Source organism: Neophocaena asiaeorientalis, unplaced genomic scaffold, assembly GCF_003031525.2.
Source record: "Neophocaena asiaeorientalis asiaeorientalis breed wild unplaced genomic scaffold, Neophocaena_asiaeorientalis_V1.1 scaffold975, whole genome shotgun sequence".
NCBI classification, from domain to species: Eukaryota; Metazoa; Chordata; class Mammalia; order Artiodactyla; family Phocoenidae; genus Neophocaena; species Neophocaena asiaeorientalis.
The window spans coordinates 71370-79294 of record NW_020173266.1 but is presented as its reverse complement, the minus strand read 5'-3'; the positions used below and the strand labels follow the sequence as shown (position 1 = coordinate 79294).

Genomic DNA, 7925 nt, shown 5'->3' with positions numbered 1-7925 from the left:
CTTCATGGCTCAGGCTTGGAAGATTATACCTTTCTAAGAATTTGTCCATTTCATCCAGGTTGTCCATTTTATTGGCATAGAGTTGCTTGTAGTAATCTCTTATGATGCTTTGTATTTCTGTGGTGTCCATTGTAACTTCTCCTTTTTGATTTCTAATATTATTGAGTTGTGTCCTCTCCCCCTTTTTCTTGATGAGTCTGGCTAATGGTTTATCAATTTTGTTTATCTTCTCAAAGAACCAGCTTTTAGTTTTCTTGATCTTTGCTATTGTTTTCTTTGTTTCTATTTCATTTATTTCTGCTCTGATCTTGATGATTTCTTTCCTTGTACTAACTTTGGGTTTTGTTTGTTCTTTTTCTCTAGTTCCTTTAGGTGTAAGGTTAGACTGTTTATTTGAGATTTTTCTTTTTTCTTGAGGTAGGATTGTATTGCTATAAGCTTCCCTCTTAGAACTGCTTTTGCTGCATCTCATAGATTTTGATCGTCGTGTTTTCATTGTCATTTGTCTCTAGGTATTTTTTGATTTCCTCTTTGATTTCTTCAGTGATCTCTTAGTTATTTATCATTGTATTGTTTAGCCTCCATGTGTTTGTGTTTTTTATGTTTTTTCCCCCTGTAATTTATTTCTAATCTCATAGAGTTGTGCTCAGAAAAGATGCTTGATGTCATTTCAATTTTCTTAAATTTACCAAGGCTTGACTTGTGACCCAAGATGTGATCTATCCTGGAGAATATTCTGTGTGTATTTGAGAAGAAAGGGTAATCTGCTGTTTTTGGATGGAATGTCCTATAAATATCAATTAAATCTATGTGGTTTATTGTGTCATTTAAAGCTTGTGTTTCCTTACTAATTTTCTGTGTGGATGATCAGTCCATTGGTGTAAGTGAGGTGTTAAAGTTCCCCCTATTATTGTGTTATCATCGAGTTCCTCTTTTATAGCTGTTAACATTTGCATTATGTATTGAGGTGGTCCTATGTTGGGTGTGTATATATTTATAATTGTTATATCTTCTTCTTGGATTGATCCCTTGATCATTAGGTAGTGTCCTTCCTTGTCTCTTCTAACATTCTTTATTTTAAAGTCTATTTTATCTGATATGAGTATTGCTGCTCCAGCTTTCTTTTGATTTCCTTTTGCATGGAATATCTTTTTCCATCCCCTCACCTTCAGTCTGTATGTGTCCCGAGGTCTGAAGTGGGTCTCTTGTAGACAGCATATATATGGGTCTTGTTTTTGTATCCATTCAGCGGGTCTATGTCTTTTGATTGGAGCATTTAATCCATTTACATTTAAGGTAATTATTGGTATGTATGTTCCTATTACCATTTTCTTAATTGTTTTGGCATTGTTTTTGTAGGTCATTTTCTTCTCTTGTGTTTCCCACTTAGAGAAGTTCCTTTAGCATTTGTTGTAGCACTGGTTTGGTGGTGCTGAATTCTCTTAGCTTTTGCTGTTTTGTAAGCTTTTGATTTCTCTGTTGAATCTGAAAGGAATCCTTGCTGGCTAGAGTAATGTTGGTTGTAGATTCTTCCCTTTCATCACTTTAAATATATCGTGACACTCCCTTCTGGCTTGTAGAGTTTCTGCAGAGAAATCAGCTGTTAACCTTATGGGAGTTCCCTCATATGTTATTTGCCATTTTTCCCTTGTTGCTTTTAATAATTTTTCTTTGTCAATTTGATTACTATGTGTCTCAGCATGTTTCTCCTTGGGTTTATCCTGCCTAGGACTCTGAATTTCCTGGACTTGGGTGACTATTTTCTTTCCCATGTTAAGGAAGTTTTCAACTATGATCTCTTCAAATATTTTATTGGGTCCTTTATCTCTCTCTTCTTCTTCTGGGACCCCTATAATGTGAATGTTGGTGCATTTAATGTTGTCCCAGAAGTCTCTTAGGCTGTTTTCATTTCTTTTTTCTTATTCTGTTCTGCAGCAGTGAATTCCACCATTCTGTCTTCCAGGTCACTTATCTGTTCTTCTGCCTCAGTTATTCTGCTATTGATTCCTTCTAGTGTATTTTTCATTTCAGGTATTGTATTTTTCATCCTGTTTGTTTGTTCTTTAATTCTTCTACATGTTTGTGCTTTAATTCTTGTAGGTCTTTGTTAAACATTTCTTGCATCTTCTCACTCTTTTCCTCCATTCTTTATCTGAGGTCCTGGATCATCTTCGCTCTCATTATTCTGAATTCTTTTTCTGGAAGGTTGCCTATCTCCATTTCATTTAGTTGTTTTTCTGCATTTTATCTTGTTCTGTCATCTGATACATACACCTCTGGCTTTTCATTTTGTCTATCTTTCTGTGAATGTGGTTTTCATTCCACAGGCTGCAGGATCGTACTTCTTCTTGCTTCTGCTGTCTGCCCTCCTGTAGTTTTAATGAAAATTCAATTTAAATTGTGGCGGTTGAAGGAAACCAATTAAGCTGCCTCCCTTTACCAGTGACAGTAATTGAATCTTTATTTGTGTAATTGGGCGCAGCAATGTCTTAATTAACAAAGGGTTGATCTGAGTCTGAGATGACATCTTACCCTTTGGCTGTTGAATTCTGTCTTCTTCTTCATCAAAAGAAAAATAATCAAACATGTTAGAATGATTAAATAGGAACTCTGCCTTTCAATCTAACCTTTAGGCTCCTGGAGTTAGGAGACATGGACATTTCCTCTTGTAAATTACATTCTAGACTGATTAATTGATTATTAAATGGGTGAACTGATCTTGAGTGGAAAAGGGATGAGAGATTAAGTAATACTATTTAGTAAATATTAAAAGGAATTGGTCCAGAAAGTAGTTAGATACCATACATTCCTACTATGAGTTAACTCAAATTATAAAGCCATCTCCCATTTTCCCAAGGAGAAGGTCCAAAATGAAGTTTGTGGCTTTTTTACTAACTATACCATGTTAATATTTAATTATAAATACGTAATTATAAATTAACTTTTAATATTTAATTTCTTAAATAAGTTATAAAATATTCAAATTTACTCATATAATTACCTTATTTATATAAAAATATGCTTTTCCACATTTCTTGAAAATATTTTATTCAAGCTTTTCATATGTATCTTACAAAGTAGTATCATCACCCTCAGAGTTGCTTGTTGAATCCTCTTTGTTGAGAGAACATAATTTTGCCAGACCACATTTTTTGAGATAGAACATGTGTTGGATCAGTATATGTTATTCTCACTGGAAAATTTACCCTGAGAGTATACAATCAGAAAACATTAATACATTATTTTATATTGTCCTATGTACATGCATTTATGATCTCCAAAACATAACCACACTTTCTGCTTTGCTTTTTAAGTAAATTTTAGAAGCCTTGTTTACAATCGAACACTTAAAATTGTGAAGTCATCCCAGTGAGAGTAATGAAGAAATATGTATTAAAGTTTCTTCTTGTTCTTTTCACCAATTTATTCAGTTAATCATTTAATACTAATATTGACATATGTGATTTCAGACTGCTGTGTCTTCTTTCCCAAACTGTATTTGATAAATCAAAATTTAGTAAATTGAGAGAAGGTCTGCCATAACTAGACTTTGTAAGACCTTGGATATAAGATAACTATATCCTCTTATCTGAGGATTAAAATTTTAGGAGGAAAAAGCTTTGGCTTATAATTGAGTATGCCCAGCAATAGTAATAAGGTTCAGTTCATAGAAATTTTGTCATTGTTTTAAAGCAAATTCATACTATCATTACTTCTGAATTCTACATTCAATTTTATTTTGTATTTGTATCTGAAACTGATTATGATTAGTAAAAATTATAACAGGCGACTTAGGAAATTCTCTAAAGGTGTTCATATATTATATAAAAAGTGATACACACACTACACACTCTCTTGTATTAGACCGAGTGTCCTGTGGAATATACTTCTCCTTTTGTGTAAGGTCTTTTTTGCTGAGAGAAGTAAATTATTAGCAATGATATGTAGAAGCAATTTAATTCAACCTTAACCTTAGGGCTTTTCCCTTTAAATGTAGTAATGTCTAAATTTGACCCTATGTTAAGAAATTATGTTTACCTGTATATTATCAACTTTTACTACTGGCAGGAAACAAACCCAAAATTTGTTTTCCACAAGACACATTTTTTTATTGATGTGGATGTAACTTGAAACCTATTCTTTGCTGGGCTCCACTGAGCTCATCCCAGCTGCATGAGTCCTCTCACACCTGTATCCATTCTTAAGGAGGAGCCACCATCTGAGACATGATGTTCTCATGGCAGAGGACAACTGCTTAGATAGGACAGAGCCAACCCAGGCAAAGCATTTAAAGCTTCTATTTGGACAGGTGTATGTCACACCTACTCACACTCCATTGACTAAAGCAAGTCTCATGGCTAAGCCAATGTCAATGGAACAAGAGGGTGTATTCCCTACCAATGGGGAAGCATGGCATGGGTGGGGAGGAGACAAATAATTGTGAGCAAATAATAAATCTACTCTAGCTTGTTAACTGATAACTAAATCATTTTGCTGAGTGTCTTTTAATTTGTAAAATTTGCTTAAGCATCATTAGAATTAAAGCTAATGTAGTTGAGTGTGAAGGACATACACTGCTTTTGAGTACCTACAATGGCCGTGAAATTGGATGAAGATCAATCACATGAAAATTGTATAAAAGTTGAGAGAAGACACTGAATATATTTTCTAATGTACTTATAGTTTCTCATGATGCCATTAATAATAATTTCCTTTATGCTTTTTAAATTCTCAGATAATTTTCATGTCTAAGGTCTATTTGGAAGTTTTTCTACCCTGTCAGTGCAGTATCCAAGTCTGGTTCTCTTCCAGCTCTCCTAGAGCTTCTAGGAGGTATTTAATTTCCTTTAGCATTTCTGCTAAAGTAGTTAGACTAAACTCTTTTCTATATATATCCTACAGAACGGATATGTAGCTTCAAGAAGTTAATGTATAAGAAGGTACATAGCATATGGAATGCATTCTAAAAGTCACATCCTTTTTTAGTCCTATGATTTCATTATGAAAATGTTGATATATTTGCTACTTTAAAAAAATACTTTATCGTTAACTTTTGCCATGATGTCCTCAAATTCTTAAGAACAGCTTATCCTGATTTTTCTCATTGTCACTGAAAACCTGGGAGTGATAATGAACATAAGAAGAAAAATAATTTTCCCACCACTTTCTGATGATGTCTCTAAGCCAATCATGTGTCCTAGATTATCAGAGGCAATTCCCATTTAAAATATTCTGCTTCAGGGCTTCCCTGGTTGAGAGTCTGCCTGCCGATGCAGGGGACACGGGTTCGTGCCCCGGTCCGGGAAGATCCTGCATGCCGTGGAGCGTCTGGGCCCGTTAGCCACGGCCGCTGAGCCTGCGCGTCCGGAGCCTGTGCTCCACAACGGTAGAGGTCACAACAGTGAGAGGCCCGCGTACCGCAAAAAAAAAAAAAAAAAAAAAAAAAAAAATGCTGCTTCACTTCCCCATAAGTATAATTTTATATATGACATCTATTTTTCATGTTTTGGTTCACAAAAATATGCTACCCTTGGAGATTCCGGGTTGGTGAGCATGGAGATTCAGGGAAAGGGGTGCCCTAGGAGATGGCATGAAAGCTCTATGCCCTTTCCCATTACCTCGACCTATGCCTCTCTTCCATCTGGCTGTTCCAGAGTTATATCCCTTTATAATAAACCAGTAATCTAGTTTTGGGTTCTGTTCCCAGGTTATGTGTTCCTTCTTAGACAAATTGACAGAAGAATTAGGAGAGGATACAGAAAGAAGAGTTTATGATGATTAAAAATTTGCCACCAAGAAAGCCCCTGAAAATATAGGGCTCACACATATTATTGAACCATTTTTTCTCCGGGCATATATTCCTGGATTTTTCATGGCTATAAGACTCTATCTATCATAAGACTCATGAAATGCATGAAAAATCCATTTGCTTATGAAGCATATGGGAAATATAAGATCCAACAGAAGATAGAAGAAACTCGTGCATAGAGTCCAATTAAAGAATTTGCCAAAAGTTAACAAAGGGCTAGCACTTAACTGAGGAAGAGGAAGAGAAGCAAAAATCTACATAGAGGAAGAAAGTTAAGAGCCTTCCTAATATTCTTTCTTACCAGTGATGGCTTTAAAGTTACATTTGAGAACGCTGACTTTCAAGGAAACCAAGAGAGTGAAGAATTTAGGCTTTTGAATTCACCTGTTTCAAAAATTAGTGAAAAAAGCAAGAAGCAACTAAGATTCTTAGATTCTTCATGAAAAAGGGGAAGAGAAAGAACTGGAAGGAAAACCAAGTGATGCAGAAAATTTTGAGTTCAGATGATAAAAAATATGGGGTTGAAGAGGTCAGGAAGTAGCACAGACTTCTCTACCAGGCGGAAGCAGTAGGAGAGACACAAGGAGAACCAGCAGATGGTCCTCAAGCCCCAGTTATATGTGATCAAAGCAGGAGAAGAACTCGGAAGCTTCAGAGACTGCCACCAACCAGAAGCAGATGAATAAAACCCTTGAAGATCGTTTGAAACTTGAATCAGAAAATGGGACATTGAGTGTATCAGACACTACAATTGGCAGTAAACAATTGACATTCACATTAAAGAGGTCTGAATAGCAGAAGCAACAGGAGACTGAGAAGCTGCACTGACAGGAAAGGAAAACACTTCCTGGTTCAGCAGGTCACCTGAAGTTAAGACACAGAAGAGGATGGCTGTTTCTTTGAATTTGGAAATGATCCTACTTGTGATTTGAAAGGAGGACCTCTCCCCCAAATTGATCATCATTAGAGTACATTAAACACGGAGAGGGGAATGTACATTTTTAATGTTTTGTATAAATTCCAGATGCACCTAAAAAGTTAAAGATTTGACAACTTGTCCCTATGCCTTATGGGTCAGACTTTGAAACTGTACCCCTTCCCCCACCAAAATGGTTAGTGTGTTGCCCCCAGGGTGCTTTTGGTAAGTTGCTGCTCCCCATAAACATGGTCATTTTCCCATGGTTTTAATCAAGTAGGCCAGGTTGTTATTTTTTAACAATGTAATATGTGTGCCATGAAATGGAAGGTTATCCTGTGCTAAAAATGAAGCTTGATCATGCTCTAGGAACTTCTTTTCTTGCAATACCTGCTTCCATTCACTATCCAGTCAGTGGCCCAAGCAGCGGGAGCTACAGACCACTCTTCCAGTGGCAGACTGAGCTCTCCATTCTTCAGTAGGGAACTGCCGGATAGCACAGAGAGCACCTGCCAACCTTCAGACCAGCCTGGGACCTGGGATTGAGTAGCAGTAAATTTGGGAGCTGGAGCAGTTCATTCATCCTGAAATTCCTCCTTGGTTACAGCTTTTTAAGCAGCCTGATCTTCCTTTTCAGTCTATTTCAGACCTCTGAAGGAGTAGAGATTAGGTGTGACCCTCCATGGGTCAGGAGAAGGTGCCACGTATGTGCAGAGCTTTCTTGGCCAGCATCTACCACATCAGACTCACTAAGTGAGCCCCTTTGTTGTTAGAGGGGATGGTCTCTGTCCTTCCTGCTAGAGCCTTCACGTAGTGCAGAGGACAGTCTGTGTTATACTGAGCGACTGTAGGCGGGTTAACATAAGATGCCTCTGTGAGAGAGGCTGGTGGTCAACCCTCGGATCAGTAACCACCAGAAATCATGACCCCCAGAAGGCTGCCTGGATTTGGTTGGTGAATATTCCAGGAGTTAAGCGGCCAGCAGTAGGAGTGGTTCCAGTGACAGCAGCAAACTTCAGCACAGCTCTATCACCAGTAATCTTGGAGGATATGATAAGGATATCAGCTGAGTTTTCAATGGCACAAGCTGCCAGCAAAGGCTTCTAAGCTTTTCCCAGTTTCTCTTCATATTTATGATGTAGATGCCACTGCTTTTTTTTTTTTTTTTTTTTTTTTTTTTTTGTTTTTTATTTCCTTTTC

General features: G+C 36.9%; 1 pseudogene; it reads left to right on the top strand.

Moving 5' to 3' along the window:
• Nucleotides 1-5710: 5710 nt before the first annotated feature.
• On the top strand, nt 5711-6712 carry LOC112400105 (nucleolar protein 10 pseudogene; annotated as a pseudogene).
• Nucleotides 6713-7925: the final 1213 nt, after the last annotated feature.